A 21,921-nucleotide genomic window follows, 5' to 3' on the forward strand; every position below is an offset into this window, starting at 1 on the left:
GCCCAGTCACTTACCTTAATGAGTTTGAAGACCCCTATCTGGACTAGCCTCTCTAATTCTGAATCAACCTTAGGCCTGATGGCAAAAGGCACTGGCCCAGCCTTTAAGCATCTTTCTTGGCTTTCCTCTTTAATCTTTAGCTTGACTGACATCTCTTTCATGCTTCTCAGCCCTCCATTAAAGACAATGGCATGTTTCTTTAAATTTTGGTAGGCCTGCTTTGACTCTGACATGAGATTGACCTCTTCCCAGTTTAGCTTGATTCTCTCCAGCCAGATTCTCACCATTAGAGCTGGATATTTACCTTTAGCGTTGCGCAGAAACAAATCTGCAGTCTGTCTGTTTAGATTCACATTTACATCCAGAAGCAATGGCCGGGATTCTCCGACCTGGCGCGGGGTCGGAGAATCCCCAGGGGGGGCGCGAGAATCGCGCCATGCTGCCCCGATGCTGGCTCGCCGATTCTCCGGCGCCGATTCTCGGGTGCCCGCGGGATTGCCGCCACGCCGGTCGGGAGCCGTTGAAAGTAGCCCCTCGACGATTCTCCGGACCTGGAAGGGCTAAGTGCTCGCCATGTTCGTCCGAGTCCCACCGCCATGGGTTACTCTGGTCCCCCCCAACGGGACCTGGAATTTCTGTCTGCGGGGACCGTCCTGGAGAGGGGGCTGGGGAATCCAACCCGGGGGGGGGGGGGGGGTGGCCTCCACGGTGGCCTGGCCTGCGATCGGGGCCTAATGATCACTGGGCGGGCTGGTTCCATGCGAGCCTATGTTCCTCCGCGCCAGGCCCCTGTAGGGGTCCACCATATTGCCGGGGGCCAGCACAGAGACGGGAACCCACGCGCATGCGTGAAGTCGCACCGGCCGTACCGCGCATGCGTGAATTCGCACCGGCCACAGCGCGCATGCGCAGACCTGCGCCGGCCGTGCCGCGCCGACTGGAGCAGCAGAGAGCACTCCAGCGCCGACCTAGCCCCCTAGGAAGGGGAGAATACCTGATAATCGAGGACCGTTGACACCGGAGTGGTTCGCGCTGCTTTTCACGCCAGCGTCAGAACTTGGCCGCAGGATTGGAGAATCCTGGTCAATATGTCATAGTTTCACTTGGTAAACAGTTTCTGCTGCTTCAGTGTCCACCTCCATTTTCACCAGTTGTTTGTCCAGTAAAGGAGTGGCTCAGTAATGGTTTGTTGCATCACAAGGATCAGTACATTCAATGACAGTTCGTCATCTGACTGTGACTCTGGTATTTTTTCATGCCCTCTTTGTATTATCCTTTGCCCTCTATTTGGTTTTCCATTAGGTACACTAGGTGCTTGTTTTATATAGTTCTTGTTTGGAACTTGTTGTTTCTTTCCACAAAACGCACGTTTGACGTGTCCCTTCTTTACCGCAATTCCTGCATTTTTGCATCTTTGCACCAGCAGTGTGCTGCTGCGTGACCAGTTTTTGCACATCGGTGTCAACTCCAAATTCACAGTACTCATCTAATTACTTCAAAGTAGCTACAAACGTTCTGATTGATTCACCTTGTTGGTTATGTTTATGGAACCTGAATCTGTTGGCGACAACCAAAGGTTTAGGTAAAATGTAGCCCTGCAATATCTCCACAATTTCATCATAGGTTTCGAGACTGTTTATTTCTGGCTGCATCAGACTTTGCAGGAGGTTGAATGTTTCCCCCACCACCCCCCATTTTCATCAGGAAAGTTGGGACGACAATATCTGCCGCAATTTTATTCACTTGGTCAAAATAATCAAATCCTTCGCTATATGAGCCCCACCATTCGGTATTCTCATCATAGCATGGTGCCAAAAGATCTTGTCATTTTTACTATGGAATGTCCTACAATGTGCCACAAACATTTTAGCACTTCCTCACTTCTTTTTCAAACAAAGTACTCCCGAGCTCAACCTATTTCCTTCCTAGTTTTTTGAACACCCCCAGCTCTAAACTATTGTTGCACATTCTTCTACTCACAGTGCTCCCTGTACTGTTCCAGATCTTTCCAAGCAGAGCATGTTGTGGGCTTCTTTTTGATGTTGTTTTCTCCAAAATGTACATGTAAATTTTGGTTCTTTCAGTGGCTTCTTGCACTATTTGGCACTCCTCCAACACCAGCTTTGGCCTAGTAGTGAAGCTTTTAACTTCTTAATCCTTTTCGGATGTCTCCGCATGGATCGACCCGTTTTCTACATTTGCTTTACATTTCCGGGAGTATGCTAGCGTGGTTCTGGCCTCCTCATTGCCAGTTTTCTGTGTGGTATTTTTAAAGGATAGACTTGCAATCCAAGAAGATACTAACAAACAGCTTTATTAGAAAGGTGTTTACTCTATAGGCTGTTAGGTTAGACTGCCCTGTTTTCCTGTGCAAATGATAATGTCATCAATATGTCACATAATCAGACTCTTAATGTGACTTTGTTCCAACTAGGAACAAACAACAGTGCCCTTCCTGGGTGTGTACCTGATGACATCATATGGGAGGGTCTGGGAAGATCACTTTCCAAAATCTTGCCTGCATAATTCCCGTTTTTGGACTCTTGTGAGATTTAGCGGCCATTGTGGGATTTGTACCCATGGCTAACTGGCTGGCTAAACCTGCCCCAAGTCTTTAGCCCTATCATATTTACACCATCCTACACCACCTCTCAATGTCTCAGCAGGTGGCACAGGTAGCACAGTGGTTAGCACTGCTGCCTCACTTGGGTTCGATTCCAGCCTTGGGTATCTGTCTGTGTGGAGTTTGCAACTTCTCCCTGTGTCTGCGTGGGTTTCCTCCATGTACACCGGTTTCCTCCCACAGTCCAAAGAGTGCAGGTAAAGTGGGTTGGCCATTCTAAATTGTTCCTCAGTGTCCAGGGATGTGCAGGTTAGGTTACGGAGTTATGGGGATAGGTTGAGGTGGGCACGGGACGGGACCTGGATGGAGTGCTCTTTCAGAGGGTCAGTGCAGACTCGATGGGCTGAATGGCCTCCTTCTGCACTGTAGGGATTATATAGAATCCCTGGTTTTGTATTTACAATAGATTCAAGCCGATGTTACACGGTTTGCTCTTAATTCCCCAATAGACAATTCAGTGGTCTAAAAATAATTAATATGGCTTTACCAGTGTGACCACAGCCTGAGAGGAAATTAGAAGGTGCTAGCCTAGTGACAATCTGAAACTCCAAATTTATATCTGGCCGCCTGAAGGCTTTCTGTAATAGATAACCTCCAAATGTTAAGTTTATTTCAAAAAGCACCATAAACAGAGGTGAAATAATAGAATAATAGAAGATTAACTGGCTTATTTATAGTAAAACATATCAATTAATTTATTCCAAGAAAGACTGGGAGCAAGTTGACAACAGTGATCCATTGCATTCATTAAAAATCCCTCAACCAACCCAGCGGGCAATTATTTCTAGTGCCGTAAACTAGCTAGGTGAAAACTTACTTTTTTTTTACAGTCGCTAAATATTTCCTTTTATCAAGAGCCCAATTCTCAATTTTAAAAAATAATAACTACTTGTTGATTACTCTGTCATACATTCCAGGCAAAGGTTTACCAGATCATTCTGACAAGGCATTGAGAATACAAATGAAACTAGATATACCTGTTTAATTGCTTTTCATTATGAAAAGGAGCTCCAGTTAACAGCTGTACCTTTGCGAAAACCGTTTGTGAACGTGCTTAGTTTACAAATTAGGGAAAAGGGTTGCAGCAGTTCATGTAAACCATACAACAGGATATGGGAATAGTTAATGGGAATATCAGAGGGAAAGAAGGAAGGTTTCCCAGTCAATGGGATGTATCAGGGGAATACAATTCCCTGAAATTCACATTGTCAGAATCCCAAGGTCTTCCGGGGTTTTCCAAGGGTGTATTCCAAATACAACAGGGAACCCCCTTGGATTTGCCTGAAAACTAATGAAGACAATTAAAAACTTCTTGAACCTTGGATTCTGGTCTTCCCAACCAGGAAGACAGATTTCCGACCTGCCAAGTTACAGAGATGCATCCACAGTGGGAAGAGTTGAAACTGACAGGTTGGGAAATCTCTGAAAATTAAGAGCCTTTTCCCCCCAGGGATTGCTGTTACTGTGTTTGAAGGCACATCACCTGTCTAGCACTTCACTCAGCTTCAGCTGCATTTCCAAGTTGCCAGCCCCCATGGGAGTAGCTTATACAGCTTCATCTTGCGCCCCATGGAGGGGAAATGAACAGAAGAAACATAGCTGCCACCCGTAACTTCAGAAGCAATACCAGCAGCAGCACCAGCTTCCCTCGTCTCAGCCATGTCCTCTTCCAATGGGTGGTGAGGACGGACACTGACAACCAGCTGGAAGGAGTGAGATCCCTGACACAGGGTCGACTGGGAGTGGATCTGATCTTCCGCCATGTCTGAGCACCAATCCATCAGGAATCTCAGGCTCTCTTGGCAGATTGTTCAGTCTCACGGAGCAAGACCTCAGCTAAGCCCGCCAATGAGTAATTTGGGTCCTTGCAAATGGCCTTGCAGAAAACTCCGCCCAAGTCTTAGTGAGTAATCTGTTCAAGTGATTAAATATAAAGAAGAGGAACGATGAATGATTATTTTGCCTCATTTCCAAACTGTATCATTATCATTTTTCTTTTTTAAATGTAAATGATTTATATTTCATGTAACAAAAAGTGTTTTAGATAAAGCATCTGTATTTGAAAGCAAGTGCATGCCTTTACATTTTATTTTTGTTATTCATGGATACAGAAAATGAACAGAATACAACATTTGAAGAATATTTAACATATTGCTTGTTCTCAGGAAATCAAAGAATGCTTTAGATGGCTACTCTCTCCTGTCCATCAAAACTTATAAAATGGAATGTTTCTGTAATTGTTTAGTGTTTTAACTGCCCATGTTTCTTTGTCTTTGGTTGGTAAATGTTGCAACATTCTGTAATGCAATACTATTCTAATTGTTTTCTTTGTTCTTCTGCAGCTATCTTGCTCCATGATTTTAGTGAGGTTTTTTCAGTCTCTCGAATGGGTCAAGTGGCTTGTAAAGATGTCACTGTCTGTAGCACATTGTGAACTATTCCTCTTCCTTGGGATTCTATATTTTTCTGTTTATTATCTGGTCAGTAGTGGGCGGGGATGATTTTAACCACTGTCTCTGCCTTGAGAACAAAGGACATGAGAAAGCCTTTCCATCCAACTAAAATTTAGACATGAGAGCTGAGTATTTCTCCATTGTTTTGCAACACTGACATATTCGGAATCAGACTAACATGAGCAACAGAATCCCGGAGAAAATTGGCATCACCAAACAATGACATGGGTAGGCATCTTTACTTTGTAAGGAGCAGTAAAGTCAGGCTGTTGAATGAGAACATCTTTGCCTCATACAAAGTGGAGTGGATAGCCTTTTTATTTCAGTAAGAGGTATCGTGTGACGTTATGGACATTGTGAGCAGCCAACTTGGCCACTGAGTTAACTAATGTGGAGGTTTTCTGGGAACAGTGATTTGTTCTTAGAGATAGGACAGGATACATAAATAAATGCTAACTAAATACATGTTGTAATTAAATATGTGCACAGGCTCATCACCTGTGTAAGCTGGACAGAAAAGGGAACCATGGCAGGTATTTGTTTGGTTAATAGAAAGTGGCTAATAGAATCCCCCATTTCACAGGCTATTGGAAACAAAGGAATACAGGGTTAGTATCAGAAATAGAAAAGGAAGCTAGGACTTGGAAGCAGGAATAGGCCACTTGGCCCTTCGAGCCTGCTCCATCATCCAATATGATCATGGCTGATCTGGTTTGTAACCTCAAGTCCGCTTTCCTGCCTGTACCCATAATCCTTGACTCCCTTGTTTGTTAAAAATCTGTCTATCTCAACCTTAAGTAAAATTAAAGACCCAGCATGCATTCCTTCCTGGGAACAGATTTATACAATAATGGGAGAAAACAATTTGAATCATAGCATCCCTGCAGTGCTGAAGGAGGCTATTTGGCCTATCGGGTCTGCACCAACCCTCTGAAAGAGCAGCCGACCCACCACCCCCTGCCCATCCCCGTAACCGCACCCAAACCAAATCTTTTTGAACACTAAGGGGAAATGTAGCACGGCCAATCCACCTAACCTGCACGTTTGTGGGACGAAACCAGAGCACCCGGAGGAAGCCCGTGCAGACACGGGGACAAAGTGCAAACTACACAGACAGTCACCTAAGGTCAGAATTGAACCCGGGTCCCTGGCTTTGTGAGGCAGCAGTGCTAACCTCTGTGCCACCATGTCGCCCTCATCTGAAATGAAATGAAAATAAAATGAAATGAAATAAATATCACTTATTGTCACAAGAAGGTTTTAAATGAAGTTACTGTGAAAATCCCCTAGTCACCACATTCCAGCGCCTGTTCGGGGAGGCTGGTACGGGAATTGAACCGTGCTGCTGGTCTGCCTTGGTCTGCTTTAAAAGCCAGCTAATTAGCCCTGTGCTAAACCAGACCCTGTCTTAAAAGATCATCTCTGTCTTAAAAGATCATTTCTGTCTTAAAAGATAGATTCTTAATTCTTAATCTATGTCCTCTAGTTTTAGCCTGTCCTACAAGAGGAAGCATCTTCTGAGAATCTACCCGACCAAGTTCCCTCAAGATCTTATAAAAAGGTAGGCTAGATCATTATTTTTATACAATAGATTCATAGGATGGAGAATCCTTGACATATGTGGCTTCTGAAGAGGAGTCAGTTGAGTAAGTACATTTTTCAAGTACCTGCCAGCGGTGAGGGACATCATCCACCATTGGTGCGCACCACTGCTTCACAGGCCATGTTGTTAGTGGGTCATAAAATGTTAGCTTGTCTCTGAAGTTTCTGAGTTCCAAGTCCACTCCAGAACTTGAGGGAGGATTTCAGACCCTTCAGTGCTGTATTGAGGGTGAGCTGCTGAGGGTATGGGATCTTTTGGGTGAGATATTAAAATGAGGCACCCTCCAGTCGATCAGGACATAGGAAAACGGTAGGCCGCTCAGCCCCTCTAGCCCGTTCTGCCATTCAATTGGGTCACAGTTGACCTGTATCTCGATACCATTTACCTGCTTCAGTTCTTGCCTGATACAAATGTATCCATCTCAATTTAGATTTTTGTATTTAAATTGGCCTGATAACACCAGCTTTTATTTGGAGTTGAGGACACAGGACGGAAATTCCAGATCATCATAAATCTTTATGTGAAGAAGTACTGACACCTTTGCTGAATGACTTCGCTCTAATTTTAAGTCATGAAAACAAAGAACAAAGAAAGTACAGCGCAGGAACAGGTCCGTCAGCCCTCCAAGCCTGCGCCGACCATGCTGCCTGGCTAACCTAAAACCTGAGACACTTCCGGGGTCCGTATCCCTCTATTCCCATCCCATTCAAATATTTGTCACGGCGCCCCTTAAACATTACTATTGTACCTGCTTCCACCACCTCCTCCAGCCCCCAGTTCCAGGCACCACTACCCTTTGTGTAAAAAACCTCCCTCGCACATCTCCTCTAAACAATGCCCTTCACACCTTAACTATGTCCCCTCGTAATTGACTCTTCCACCCTGGGAAAAAGCTGCTGATCATCCAAAGCACAATATAAATGCAAGCTATATTTTTCCTCAGGAAATTTAATCGGATGCATGGCATTTATATCAAATGTAGTCCATTATTTCTTAAAACTGAAAAGTGGAGAAAAGCATGGACTGACCATGTTGTATAACAGCTTCAATAATGCGAAATCAGGTCAAGATATTTCATCAAACGCCAAATACTTTGGGAGACTTGAACCTGACCTTGAGGTTCCAATCTGGTTCAGTTCATTATATTATATTTCTTGACAGATAATCAGTCGTAACTGAAAGGGAATATTTATATCTGTGCCACTTTAGATGAATAAAACAATAACGTTCAGATGGTTACGTTTCTGCTAGATATTCATTAAAATCTGATGGCAGGGCAAGTTAGCCAGCATTACTAAAATGTCCATTTATCTTCCTGAGACTGTGGAACCGACGTCCCTCTCAGCAATCACGGAAATATTATCAAATTCCGTGAAGACCTCGAATAAGACCATAAGACCTGCAGTAATTTTGAATACTAGGCTAATTCACACTAAGTGGAGCATTTCAGAATATTAATAGGAGACTGACTTTTAACCCAGCTTACACAAAGGGAAATTTGCAAAGCAGCTGGTCGTTGTATTTACTTTTGGCTGTACCTACAATGGTAGCATGAAGTTGATGCTGCCATTAGTATTTCAATAATGGGTTTCCCAGGCAGTGCTGAAAATTGCAGTTTACTTACAGTCATTGTAATTTATAACCTTTATAGTTCTCCTGTCAGTTCGATTGTGGCATTTAAAATCCACGGTGGATGCTATACTCCTGAAACTCTTCTGTAACATGCCATTGATGTATATTAAAAGGTCTTGTCCAGCCAATTCTCCAGCAGGGTGAATTCAGACAGGGATGGCTCATTGGCCCATAACTTCCTCTCCGGCCAGTGACTTAAATCGCTGGTGCGCCGCACATGCGTGGTGTGGCGACCCAGAAGTCTGGCCGTTTAGGCATGCGCGCTAGAAGCGTGCGCCGTTCAAACTCCCGGCTGATTTTTTTCGACAGCTTGAAACCCTGCACTGGAGCTACTGAATGAAAATTCCAGCTGCAGCGCTAAATTGGACCACTTACCCAAATTTCTGCTGAGTTTTTAACACCTTTTTATTTATATGGAAGATTTCCGGCCTTGCAGAGGCAGGAGACATTGGGAGACAATTTTTTGGTAGTTCAGTGTTTTATATTATTTGTGTTTAGCATTCATAAATATGATTAAAATGCAAATAAAATGAAAGGAAGATATATTTTTGTTTTTTAAACTTTGGTTTATCATGAGGATGTTAACGCCATTAAAGCAACTATAATGGATAGAATGCGGTGATTACTCGCTAACGGGTTTGATTGCCCACAGATACTCCGTGTTACATGTCACGGGTTCTGTGGGTTCTTGCGTGACTAATGAGCCCAATCCTAGAGCAGCATTTTCAATCACTCACTTGGCAGAAGTTTTCAAAAGATGGGATCGGTCCTTGGGCACTAAGTAGCGGGGAATCCTTCCTCAGGCTCCTTTTCCAGGCCTCCTCTTGCCAATGGGTATTCTTGGGTGACCCTTCAATCAAAAGGTTTCTCCAAGTAGGTCTTTTCTGAACAAATGGCTCCAAGGCATTGACATCTATGTTCCATTTCTTGAGGTAAGCCTTGATGGTGTCTTTGAAGAGCTTCTTTTGTCCTCTTGTTCGGGATCCTTCCTTGAGCTGAGTGAAGAAAATTTGCTTTGGCAGTCAGGACTCTGACATCCTGAGCATGTGAGCGGCCCAGTGGAGTTGGTTTTGGATGATCATGGCCTTGATACTGGTGTTATTGATGCCTTCAGGGACACTGATGTTAGCATGCTATTTGGATTTTCCAATGTATTTTAAGCTGAGTTGTTTACGGGTTTCCCTGATGTAATGTTCTCCCTTAGAAGCCTCAGTGATCACTTCAAAGTGTAATGCCTTCGTTGATATATGTAAGTCTTCTGAAAGCTAATTTGACCTATCTCTCTGACAGGTGCTGCAGAGAATTAATCACCCACCCACAACAGTGTACTGCCAAAGCGCATCCCGAAATGATGTCAGAGGAAATGTTTGCCAGGACACTGCGCTTCAGCAGCTGCTACTTTTGGATGTTGAGCTTGTCAATTAACGTGATTAATTGATATGTCAAAACCATCCCCTCCCCTCTTCCCTCCCTCCCCTTCCACCTGCCCTCCCTCTCCTTCCCTCCCTACCTTCGCCCCTTCCCCTTCTTCCATCCCTCCCCTTCCCTTCCTCCCCATTCCCCATCCCTCCCTGTCCTTTATCCCCTTCCCCCACTTTCTTCCTACCCTTCTCCCCTTCCCCCTCTCCCTTCTTCTCCCCTTCCCCCCTCTTCTCTCCTTCCCCTGTTCCCTCTCTCCCCTTCACAAATAGATGAACAAATTATGTTTAAGTGAGAAAATATATATTATTGCAGGAAATTTGTAAAAGTTGAGGTCGTTTTATGTCATTTTTCAGCTGATAATGTTAAACGTTAAGTTAAATGTTGACTGGTTTCAAAGTTTTTTATTTATAAAATTATTCTTGTTAATAAATGTTTTACAAACTTTACAAGCTTCTACAAATGTCTTACTGAAACATCAGGAACAACATTTAATTATGAGATAATTATAAATGAATTAGATAATTGCAGTAAACAAGGCAGAAAATATTTAACATGGGCAACATGGTGGCACATTAGTTAGCACTGCTGCCTCACAACACCAGGGACCCCGTTTTTAATTAAAACTTTGGGTGACTGTGTGGTGTTTGCACATTCTCCCTGTGTCTGCATGGGTTTTCTAGAACCATGGAATAGAATCATAGAATTCCTACAGCACAGAAGGAGGGCATTCAGCCCATCAATTCTGCACCGGCCCTCTGAAAGAATACCTTACCAGTGTCCACTCTAACTGCAAAACCTAACCTGTACATCCCTGGATACTAAGGGGAAACTTAGCATGGCCAATGCACCTAACCTGCAGAATTTTGGACTGCGGGAGGAAACAGAGCACCTAGAGGAAAGCCACGCAGACACTGGAGAACATACAACGTCCACACAGACAGACACCCAAGACCTGAGTTGAACCCGGCTCCCTGGTGCTGTGGGGCAGCAGTGCTAACCACTGTGCCATCGTGCTGCCACCATTTTCTCTGGGTGCTTCGCTTTCCTCCCACAATCCAAAGATGTGCAGGGTAAGTGGATTGGCCTTGCTAAATTGCCCTTTAGTGTCCAAACATTAGGTGGGGTTACGGCGATAGGAAAGGGGTGTGGTCAGGGTAGGGTGTTCTTTTGGGGTGTCAGTGCAGGCGTGATGGGTTGAATGGCTTTCCTCTGCACTGCAGCGATTCTATAAACATGAATCAAAAAAAATAATGTCACAAGGACAGTGACAGCAACAAGCCCTGCGGCTCTTTTAAAATCTTATGATCATGATCTAAATTAAAACATACAAATATTTTTAATGATGCCACATGTAAAGTTATATAATAATATCGTGCAGATTTAAATAGTCTCACAGATTAAAACAAACAACCAAACCTGTGTTCATTTATAAATAATCACCTTTAATCATAAGAAAAATAGAAATGCTTTAAAAGAAACAACAACATTAATGCCTGTTTAAAATAAAGAGCAGAAAAAAACTATTAGAAAATGTATACTTACTTTTAAAATACTTGTTAAGCCTGTCGTTTTCTATCCAAATATATTCTTAAACTGCCTGCCCTCAATAGGCGTTCCCAAGCAGGCCACATCATAAGAGGGTGGAGCTGCACTCCTCCTGCGCCACGCTGGAGACTGTGCAGACCAGGGCACTGGAGGCCCCAGGCTGCCAAAGGGAAAGAAAGGTTTGTCTCATCAGCAGCAGGTAAGTGACAGATTTCTCTTTTAAAATCAGTGGCCTGAAGTTATGGGCCAATGTTTCCAGGCAACTTTGGTCTTCTCTGACATGTCAGAGTGTCTGCAGCTCAACCTCCAGCTCAATAACTCTGAGCTAAAGTTAATGTAGCCACAAACATTTACTGCAGATGTGTTTATCCTGGATCACATCTGTATCTAGAAGCTCCCACCTTCTGCAATCGCTACACATCATCTCCAATACATGTTAATTAATTAATAATGACCAATTAATTAATTTATAATCAATACAGCCTAGACCTCAAAGTGGGTTTTGGCACAACCAGTAAATTTTACAATACTGATAGAACAATATAGTTCTTATAATACTGTTAACCATTACAGTTTCTAATAATACCAGTTACTGATTTGCCTGCGTCTTCTGCTGCACCAAAGTGAAACTTTGAACCAAATTCTGAAATATACTCACTCAGTCTCTGTCTCACTCAGGCAATGACTCCCTCACCTACCGTGCGCTCTTATCGACCAAGCGCCTTCTCAAATCCCTTTCTGATGTAGAGCTGTGATGAGTTACTCTCAGCTTAGTTTCCTGCGACAGCTGTGAAGATGGATATAGCTAAAGAGGGATGGGCAAAGAGTTTAAATGGTAAGATGATGGAGAAGAGGTAGTAAACATTTAAGGAGAAGGTTTTGTAGTTCTCAACAAAGAAATATCTCAGTGACAAAGAAAAACTTTATGAGAAGGATGCACCATCTGTGACTAACCAAGGAAGATAGGGATGGTGTAAATTTTAAAGTAAAGAAAAACAGTGTTGCAACGATCAGCAGGAGGGAGAAATTGCAGTATGAGAAAAAAACGAACAAGAAATATCAAAACAGTCAGTAAAAGCTTCTAAAAGTGTGTAATAAGGGAAGAGTGTAATGCAAATGAGCATGATGTGAGACTGGGGAATTTATAATAGGACACAAGGGAACGGCAATGACTTTGAACAAGTATTTTGTATCTGTCTGCACAGTGGAAGACGGAAAATGCATCCCAAGAATTATAGGAAAGCAAGGGCATGATGCAAAAATTTAGAGGAACTTAAAACAATCATAATCACTGAAGAAAAAAGTACTAGAAAAGCTAATGGGACCAAAAGCTGAACCTGAAGGCCTGCATCCTAAGCTCTTGAAGGAAACGATTGCCGAGATGGTGGATGCATTGGTTGGAATCTTCCAAAATTCCCTAGACTCTGGAAAGGCATGAGCGGATTGAAAAATCACAGATGTAACACCACAATCCAAGAAAAGAGGGAAACAGAAAGCATAAAACTATAGGCGAGTTGGACTAATATCTGTAATTTGGAAAATGCTAGAATCCATTATTAAAAAAAGCAGCAGGACATTTAGAAAATCATAATACAATCAGAGAGAGTCAATGTGGCTTTATAAAATGGAAATCGTGTTTTGACAAATTTAGTAAAGTTATTTTAGGATGTAACACGCAGGGTGGATAATGGGGAACCAATAGATGTGGTGCATTTGGATATCCAAAAGGCATCGAAAGGTGCCACATAAAAGACTGCTGCACAAAATAAGAGTTTGTGATGTTGGAGTGATATTTTAGCATGGATAGGGGATTGGCAAACTAACAGGAAGCAGGGAGCCAGGATAAATGGGGTATTTTCAGGTTGGCAAACTACAAGTGGAGTTCCACAGCAATCAGTACTGTGGTCTCAACTATTTATGACCTATATTAATGACTTGGATGAAAGAACCGACTGTATTGTAGACAAATTAGCTGATGGTACATAGATAGAAATACAAGCTGTGAAGGGGATACAAAGATTCTGAAAAGTGATATAAATAGGTTAAGTGAGTGGGAAAACATTTGGAGGATAGAGTATATTGTGGGAAAATGTTGTCATCTTTGGCAGGAAGGATAGAAAGGCAGAATATTATTCAAATGGAGAGAGTGCAGAATGCTGCTGTATGGAGGGATTTGGGTGTCCTTGTACAATTACAAAAGGTTAGAATGCGGTACAGCGAGTAATTAGGAAGGGAAAAGGAACATTGGTCTTTACTACTCAGGGGTTTGAGTATAAACATGCTTGTTATACTTGACATTGGGAGGACTGAACCTAGAGCACCATGGTCTCCTTGCTGAAGGAGGGGTGTATTTGCAATGGAAGCAGATCAACATAGGCTGAATCCTGTGTTGATCTGGATGGACGTACACACATTGGAGGTTAGAAGAATGAGAAGTGATGAGAAGAAACCTATAAGATTCTGAGGTGGATTGACCAGGTGGATGTTTCCTCTCATGGGGGAATCCAGATTTAGAGGACATAGTTTTAAGTAAGGAATCTTCCATTTAAGGTGGGAAGAGGAGGGATTTCTACTCTCAAAGGGCCACTAGTCTTTGGAATTCTGTTCCACAGAGAGCAGTGGAGACTGGGTTGTTTAATAGTTTCAAGGCGGAGTTAGATAGGTGTTTGATACACACGAGAATCGATCAGTCAAGGATTATAGAGAGTAGGCAGGATGTGGAGTTAAGAACAGCCATGGTCTTACTGACTGCAGGGCAGGTTCAAGGGGCCGAATGACCTACTCCTGTTCCTATTTCTTATGATCTTATGCTCAGGCTAACTAGGCCCAGGAGCTGTAATAAATACGCATTTTGCAACAAATTTGGCTCTCATGCATTTCATAGTGTGCTCAACTCTGAGAAGTATTAATTAGGTACTGGTGTGATTCCAGGATTCCATTGCATATCTTGTGAACTGACTTTGAATGGAGGCTGTGTTTAGGAAAATGTTAGAAATTCCAGTCTGCCTGACATTGCATCTTGGATTCACTGGCATCAGTTAATCCTGTAAACATTCAGTGGGAGCAGATCCCATTGCCCTGCATGTACTTGTCCAGTAGTGCAACCTTTGGAATTAAACAGCAGTATCTGCTTGTAACTGAGAGTGGATATTCATGCCTTTTGAACCTGAGCTTCTTTAAACACCATGTAGCACAATGGCAGCATAGCGATAATGTCCATGAACTAACACTCCAGAAACCCAGGCAAATGGATTGAGGGCAAAGCAACTGGTAGAATTTTAATGCAATTAATTATTTTGGAATATAAAAACATGAAAACTATTATTTATTGTTCTAAAAAGTCATCTGGTTCACTACTTTCCTTCAGGGAAGGAAATCCGCCATCCTTACCTGGTCTGGCCTACAATTGACTCCAGACCCACAGCAACGAGGTTGGCTCTCAACTACTCTGAGAAATAGCTTACCGAGCCACCCAGTTCAAGGGCAATTCAGATTTGCAATAAATGCTGCCTTGCCACATTCCATGAAAGATTTTTTTTAAAATTCCAATTAAGGGGCAATTTAGCAATTGGGTTGTGTGGGTGAGACCCACGCAGACAATGTGCAAACTCCACATGGACAGTGACCTGTGGCCGAGATCGAACTTGGCTCCTCAGCGCCGTCAGGCAGAAGTGCTAACCACTGCACCACGATGCTGCACTTAGATTTTTTGAAAGTTCTCTGAAGGTGCAGCAATTTGGGGAGGCAAAGTTTGACACAAACCATTAAGCTGTTAATTTCACAGTGAGCAGCCACGGTTGTGATCATGTTCATTAGTTCATTTGGCACAATGTGTCCTCACAGAAGGTGACAAGACTAAAGAAGATGCTTCACTTTTCCACTTCAGTGACTTGTCTTGTTTCAACAGACTATTTTCTGAGCCGTGCTGCTTTACAATTTTCTGTTTCCAAAAACCAACTGTCCTTGTCACTTTGTTATTGCACTTTGTTGACAGCCTGCAAAGGCAAAGGCTTGCCATCACAAATTGGCTGAGAGTTCTGTGGGCAACGCACATTGAAGCTCACTTGTTATCATCTTAACAACCTATTGCTTCCGTTTTTGGTTTATTTAAACGGATATAATGGTCCATAATTTGCAGCAGTAGCACATGTTTGCAGCTCGTTAAACTTGCCCTGCCTCGTTCGGATTTTACATTTTTGTTGTGTGGTTCGTTGCTGAAAATGTGAGCTGAAAGCAGTTTGGTGTGGGAAACGGAGCACGTGGGATCTGAGTGGTGTGGGCAAGCAACTTTGTGTCTCCTTAAATAATCAGATTGAAGAGTGGTTTAAATTAGAGTGAGTAATTCAACATCAGGCATTGAAAGCAAATTAACAGAGAGAAAAAAGACAGGAAATGCAAAAAAAAGTTTAAAATTTAATATATATAATTTCAAGAATTCCAACAGCAATTAATACCTTAAGGAGTGAGGGGCGGGAATCTCTCAGCCCGGGGCCGGACCGGAGAATCCCGGCGACCGGCGCGAATCGCGCCACTCCGCCCCGACGCCGGCACGCTATTCTCCGCAGAGTGGAGAATCGGCGGCATTGGTGCCGGTGTGGTTGACGCATTGCCGGTCAGGAGCCACTCTACGCGGCCGTCCCGCCGATTCTCTACGCGGCCGTCGTGAAAAGCTGAGTCCCGCCGGCGCAGTCCACACTTGCTCTCAGCCGGCGGGAACTCGGCGTTGAAGGGTTCTGTAGGGGCCAGAATTAGTCCTCGGGCTCGACTGGTTCACACCGTCGTAAAACGTGACGGCGTTTACGACAGCGTGAACATTCTGCGTGGGATTAGAGAATCCCGCCCGAGACTCCACACTTCTATTAGTTAACTTTCAGTGCCAGAGCGGTTGATTGGGGTAATTAACGGTAATCACATCGTTAATGAGGTAATTCTGATTGAAATAACGGGAATTAACTTTCTGTATTAAGTTTAGATTGCTTCTAGTATCCAAATACAACTATTTCATGCCATATAACACACGTCATTGGTACAAGATGCCATTTTGCAAAGAAAGTAGCACAACTCAGTGTGCAGACGTTGTGTAAGGGTATTTCCTGTTGATTCCCCTACTTACCCTTTCTTTATTCATTCTGTTATCATTTTTGATCAATGGATGCATAATGGACATGTGTCTTTAAATTAAGCAGCAGACAGAATGAGGAATTCAAGATGTTGCAACATAGTATATGGTGCTGTTAACTTTTGACAGCAAGACCCAGACTTCTCGGCACTCGAGAGATAGAGATTGGGTGGGAGTCAGCTCGATTGGTTGGCTGGTGGCCAAAAGGCCGTAATCTTCCCGCTCATAGGTGGTGATTGGATGCTGCCTGAGTGGGATGTTTCCAGAGACCCAAGGAAAGCAGAGCTTTGAATCCTGGACCCTCAGCGGAAGGACCTGCTCTTCTTCTCTCTCTCTATCTCGCTCTCTCTCTCTCCAGAAAGTCTGTGAGTTCCTGCATTTCTGAAACTGCAAAGAACTGAATGAGTCGACAGTGAAACCCATTCCAGGTTGCAAACAGAGACCTGGGGCGAGATTCTCCGACCCCCCGCCGGGTCGGAGAATCGCTGGGGGCTGGCGTGAATTCCGCCCCTGCTGTTTGCCGAATTCTCCACCACCGGATATTCGGCGGGGGCGGGAATCGCGCCGCACCGGTTGGTGGGCCCCCCCCCCCCCCGCGATTCTCCGGCCCGGATGGGCCGAAGTCCTGCCGCTAAAATGCCTGTCCCGCCGTCGTAGATTAAACTACCTACCTTACCGGCGGGACAAGACGGCGCGGGCGGGCTCCGGGGTCCTGGGGGGGGCACGGGGCGATCTGGCCCCGGTGGGTGCCCCCACGGTGGCCTGGCCCGCGATCGGGGCCCACCGATCTGTGGGCGGGCCTGTGCCGTGGGGGCACTCTTTCCCTTCCGCCTTCGCCACGGTCTCCACCATGGCGGAGGCGGAAGAGACTCCCTCCACTGCATATGCACGGGATTGCCGTCAGCAACCGCTGACGCTCCCGCGCATGCGCCGCATGGAGATGCCATTTCCGCGCCAGCTGGCGGGGCACCAAAGGCCTTTTCCGCCAGCTGGCGGGGCGGAAATTCGTCTGGCGCGGGCCTAGCCCTTTAAGGTTGGGGCTCAACCCCCCAAGATGCGGAGCATTCCGCACCTTTGGGGCGGCGCGATGCCCGACTGATTTGCGCCGTTTTGGGTGGCAGTCAGTGGACATCGCGCCGATACTGGAGAATTTCGCTCCTGGATCTGAAACTTATTTTGAAGGAAAGTCTGTTAAAGACAATCATCTGGAACAAACCGTTTTACTTTTACTTATTGTTTTCACCATTCTTCTCCCCTCTGTATTTGTCTGTCTTGTGTGTGTGTGTATATAGAGGGTGGGGGCAAGTTAAGGTGGGGGATTAGGGATTAGAAAATAGTTAAACAGTTCAATTGCTGCATATTTAATTATAGTTCTTGTTATAAGTAAAAAGTAATTGGGCGGGATTCTCCAATCCCCCTACGGGTCGGACAATTGTCGGGGGGCGGCGTGAATCCCGCCCCGCTGCCCCGACGTCGGCTGCCGGATTCACCGGCGCCGGTTTTTCAGTGGGGGCGGCCCTCCCAGCGATTCTCCGGCCTGCAATGGGCCGAGTGGCCGCCCGTTTTCGGTGACCTGGCTCTGCAGGCGGCCTGCGGAGTCCTCGTGGAGATCTGGCCCAGGGGGGGCCCCCACGGTCGCCTGGCCCACGATCGGGGCCCACCGATCCACGTCGGGCATGTACTGTGGGGGCACTCTTTCCCTCCACGCCGGCCGCTGTAACGGTCCGCCATGACCTGCGCGGAGAAGAACCCCCCCTCTGCTGGCCGGCGCGAGTCGGCGCATGCGCGGGAGCGCCAGCGCGTGCTGGTGTCATCCCCGCACATGCGCGGAAGGGTCCGTCTCCCCATCGGCCTTTGCGGAGGACGACAGTGGCAGATGCAGAGGAATAGAGTGCCCCCATGGTACAGGCCTGCCCGCGGATCGGTGGGCCCCAACCGCGGGCCAGTCCACCGTGGGGGCACCTCCCGGGGCCAGATCCCCTCGCGACCCTCCAGGAACCCCGGAGCCCACCCGCACCGCCAGGTCCTGCCGGCAGTGGACCTACTCTAATTTACGCCGGCGGGACTGGCTACAGGAGGGCGGGACTTCGGCCCATCGCGGACCAGAGAATTCGGGCGGCCCCGGCACCCATTGAGTTGCACCAGACCCCAGCATTCTCCGAGGCGGGTGGCGTGACTCATGCCGGGCCGGCTTTTGGGGGGCGGGAGAATTGGGAGGACGGCGGGGGCGGGATTCACGCCGACCCCCGCCGATTCTCCCACCCGACGGGGGGTCGGAGAATCCCGCCCCTGGTGACTGTAATTACTGGGCAGCCAAGGGCCAAAGACTTTGGGTATTTTTCTAAGAATTATTGGTTAATTCAATCGTGCTGCAACTCTGGGTCAGGTCAAGCTGAATTGTCTGCACCTTAACCCAGGGTGTTGTAACATTTCTCTATTGCTATATAGTTGTGCCATCAGCTCTCACCAGAAGTTGCCACAACATGTTTAATTATTTGTCGATATTATTAGTCTCACCATTATTTGACAGCAAAACCTGAGTGCTCTGATTTTGCAAACTCAAATTTTTTTTTGCTTCAATATTTTCTCTGTAAAAATTCCTGATTACATTTTCTGTATGAAGGAGCACATACTGTGCACAGGATTTGTATGGATTCCTTCATCACTGCCAATCATTCTCCCATTTTTACAAGCTTTCTCTACTGCTCGGTTATTTTGTCGTAATTTTCTGTGTGTCTTTTACTTATTGCAAAGATACTTTTATTGTGCAATTGTCCTCTGAGATAATCGTTAGGTACTAAGTCATTTTTAAATGCTTCCTCCCAAAAATAATCGATTATTGGCTGCTAACTCACCAGGAATTAAGTGGAGTATTTACAAGCTTTCAGCAGTGCAGGAACAATAAAAAGAGAGCCGATGAAAAAGGAATTCTTTTAACAGTAATTCTCAAAGGAGTTGGGGAAGCAAGCTGGTGAGGTTTTAGCCATAGCTCCTGTGGTGATTTGTCATGTCAAAGTAATGTATATCGGGACTTTTATTACAACATAGTCTAAATATTTTTTACCGTGGATCCACGCAAAGTGAGGCCGGTTAACTCAGTTGGCTAGCTCACTGGTGTGTGGTTTAGAATAACATCAGCAGGTAAGGTTCAGTTCCTTGTCTGGCTACGAGGTGGATGTGGAACCTACCACCTTCCCGACCCCTACAGTTCAAAGGCAATCAGCTGACAAAAACTGCCAAGGAAATGGCTCAGGGTGATGACATCAGCGGACAGTGAGCCAAGGACCTAACACATTAATCTCTACAAACCCACTAGGAAACATCAAAAAAAGCTGTAATGAGAATGTTTCACAAATCAATGAACTTATTCCGTTCCTGTTCAATGGCTATATTCTATGAATGGCCATCGGGAGCAGAAGGGGTTTTTATGTCCTTAATATATGAATATATTTTAATTGCAAAATCAACAGCATTAATCAAAGTGAGTGGTGTTCTTTTATTCCCAGCTATAACTCAGAAGGAAATTTATAACTTGCGTTAGCATGCTAACAAATCCATCTTTCTCAGTAACTGACTTTTTAAGTCCATGCTGCTGTTTATGCCCCATATTAATGTCCTCCCACCCTTCTTCATCTAATCTTATCAGCATAACCTTCCATTCCTTTCTAGCTCCAATTCATGTCCAGCTTCCCCTTAAATCCCCTATGTTGTTTGTCTTAACTCCACTTTGCGATATTAAGTTGTTTTATTTGTTCTTGAGATGTGGGTGTTGTGGGTAATGCCATCATTTATTTTTCAATCCCAGGTTGTTTTTGAGTAGGTGCTGGTCAGTCACCTGCTGTTGAGTGGCTAGCTGGGTCATTTCAGAGGGCAGTTAAGAGTCTGCCACTTTGCTGTGAGTTTGGAGTCACATGCCATCCAGACGTGGCCATTTATTAATGTGACTAGCATTTTATTCAAGATCAATTCATTAACTAATTGAATTTATATTCCGCCAGTTGCAGTGGGATTTAAACCCTCCCAGCGGCAGCATTATGCAGTCCCGCTGAAGTCAATGGGCTTTTGAACAGCCAAGCCCTTGCTATGATGAGATTGTAAAAATCCACTCCACGACTCTAGGACATTCATCAAGGCCTATTGATGACCAGTTACCACCGGAGGAGTTCTTATGGCACAGTGGGTAGCATGCCTGCCTCTGAGCCAGAAGCTCTGAGTTAAGTCCCACTTCACGGCTTGATGCTCAAGAAAGTTAGGTTCACAATGTGGCCAAACAGGTCGAGTAGGAACTTGTTACTCCTTCCAACACACACCAATGGTAAGTGGTCAGAGCAGGAGAGATTCCTGGTCAGTCATGTATTCTAAAGAAATTGGAGCCTCTACCATCGTGATCCAAACCTCCAGAAGACAACATGCATGTAAAAGTGGATGTTGCCACAGCAACTCGAACTCCTTGCAGGGAGTTGGCTGGTTGACTCAGTTGGTTAGATGGCTGGTCTTGATCGGAGTGATTCCAACAGCATGAGATTCGATCCCCAAACTGCTGCGGTGGATTCAGGACCTGCCTCCTTGCCTTACCCATGCTGCAGGTTATGGACCTTCCTTCGGGCAGAGAATTAAAAGAAGAAGAACATTATCACCATGTACCATTCCCCCTAACCCATTCTCTGGATTACATTTCTCCTGAATTCCCTGTTTATTATGGCTGTCTAATATTTTGGCTTCAATTTTAGTCATCTTGTAGTCTAAGACATCAGGCTATTGCCTAAACTTATAATTAGGTTATTTTTAAATTATCACAATCATTGTTCGGTCCCTTGCTGAACTGAGGTGTGAACACAGTGTAGTCTCCTTTTCCTCCTCAGTCTCTTTACTAAATAAAATCTACTTGAAAGCAAAGCCTAAAACCTGGACAGGAAATGCTTCCTTTAGTTTACCAACATCAGAAACACTGAGGCAATTAGACTGTCATAAACATCACAAACAGTACAAGCAACGCATGCCTTACAAATGAGTGCTTAGTTTATGTTCCAACAATCTAGCTTTAATCCCCGAGGATGAGGGACATTATCTGATTATTTTTAGAGTTTTGTAAAGTCAGCAATGTCAAATCACAGGAGAGGTTTATTTTAAACTCAATGCTGCTTTCCTAAAATATCTTCCTGTCCCTGCATGTTATACCAGCTCAAATCTGGGGTCATTTTAACTTTTGTCACCTAGTGAAAGTCAGGTGATGGAGAATTAACATTCGATTAAGCGCCATTATTGACACTGGGAATAGAAAGTCGGGTAAGGTGCCAAATGGATGACATTTGTATTGGATGGATCTTGTATGCCATTTGGGTAGCAATGTCACCCACTTTTCATCTGACCATAAATGTCAAATTACCCCCATTAGGCCTTGTTTGTAAAATATTTAATTTAGTAATTACCTGTCACAGGTTGATCACAGTATCTCCAACAAAGTCAGATTTTACCAGCAATATTAAAGCATGGGAATACTTTTTTTGCCCAAATTTTCACAGGC

At 44.8% G+C, this 21,921-nt stretch overlaps 3 long non-coding RNA genes across 3 annotated transcripts in view; 2 read left to right on the forward strand and 1 right to left on the reverse strand.

Annotated features, from left to right (window-relative positions):
* The window catches only part of LOC140396429 (uncharacterized), an 88,086-nt gene extending 78,345 nt beyond the window's left edge, over window positions 1-9,741 (forward strand). The window contains exons 3-4 of the long non-coding RNA XR_011936533.1: window positions 6,563-6,637; window positions 9,602-9,741. This is a non-coding gene — a long non-coding RNA (uncharacterized lncRNA). The remainder of the gene's footprint in view (window positions 1-6,562; window positions 6,638-9,601) is intronic.
* Window positions 6,089-12,132, reverse strand: LOC140396427 (uncharacterized). Its single transcript, XR_011936531.1, has 3 exons — window positions 11,937-12,132; window positions 11,276-11,438; window positions 6,089-6,275 (listed from the first exon to the last, which is right to left on the reverse strand). It is a non-coding gene; the product is annotated as an uncharacterized lncRNA (long non-coding RNA).
* The window catches only part of LOC140396428 (uncharacterized), a 166,123-nt gene continuing 155,635 nt past the window's right edge, over window positions 11,434-21,921 (forward strand). Inside the window, exons 1-2 of the long non-coding RNA XR_011936532.1 lie at window positions 11,434-11,477; window positions 11,957-12,113. This is a non-coding gene — a long non-coding RNA (uncharacterized lncRNA). The remainder of the gene's footprint in view (window positions 11,478-11,956; window positions 12,114-21,921) is intronic.

Source organism: Scyliorhinus torazame, chromosome 19 (genome assembly GCF_047496885.1).
Source record: "Scyliorhinus torazame isolate Kashiwa2021f chromosome 19, sScyTor2.1, whole genome shotgun sequence".
NCBI classification, from domain to species: domain Eukaryota; kingdom Metazoa; phylum Chordata; class Chondrichthyes; order Carcharhiniformes; family Scyliorhinidae; genus Scyliorhinus; species Scyliorhinus torazame.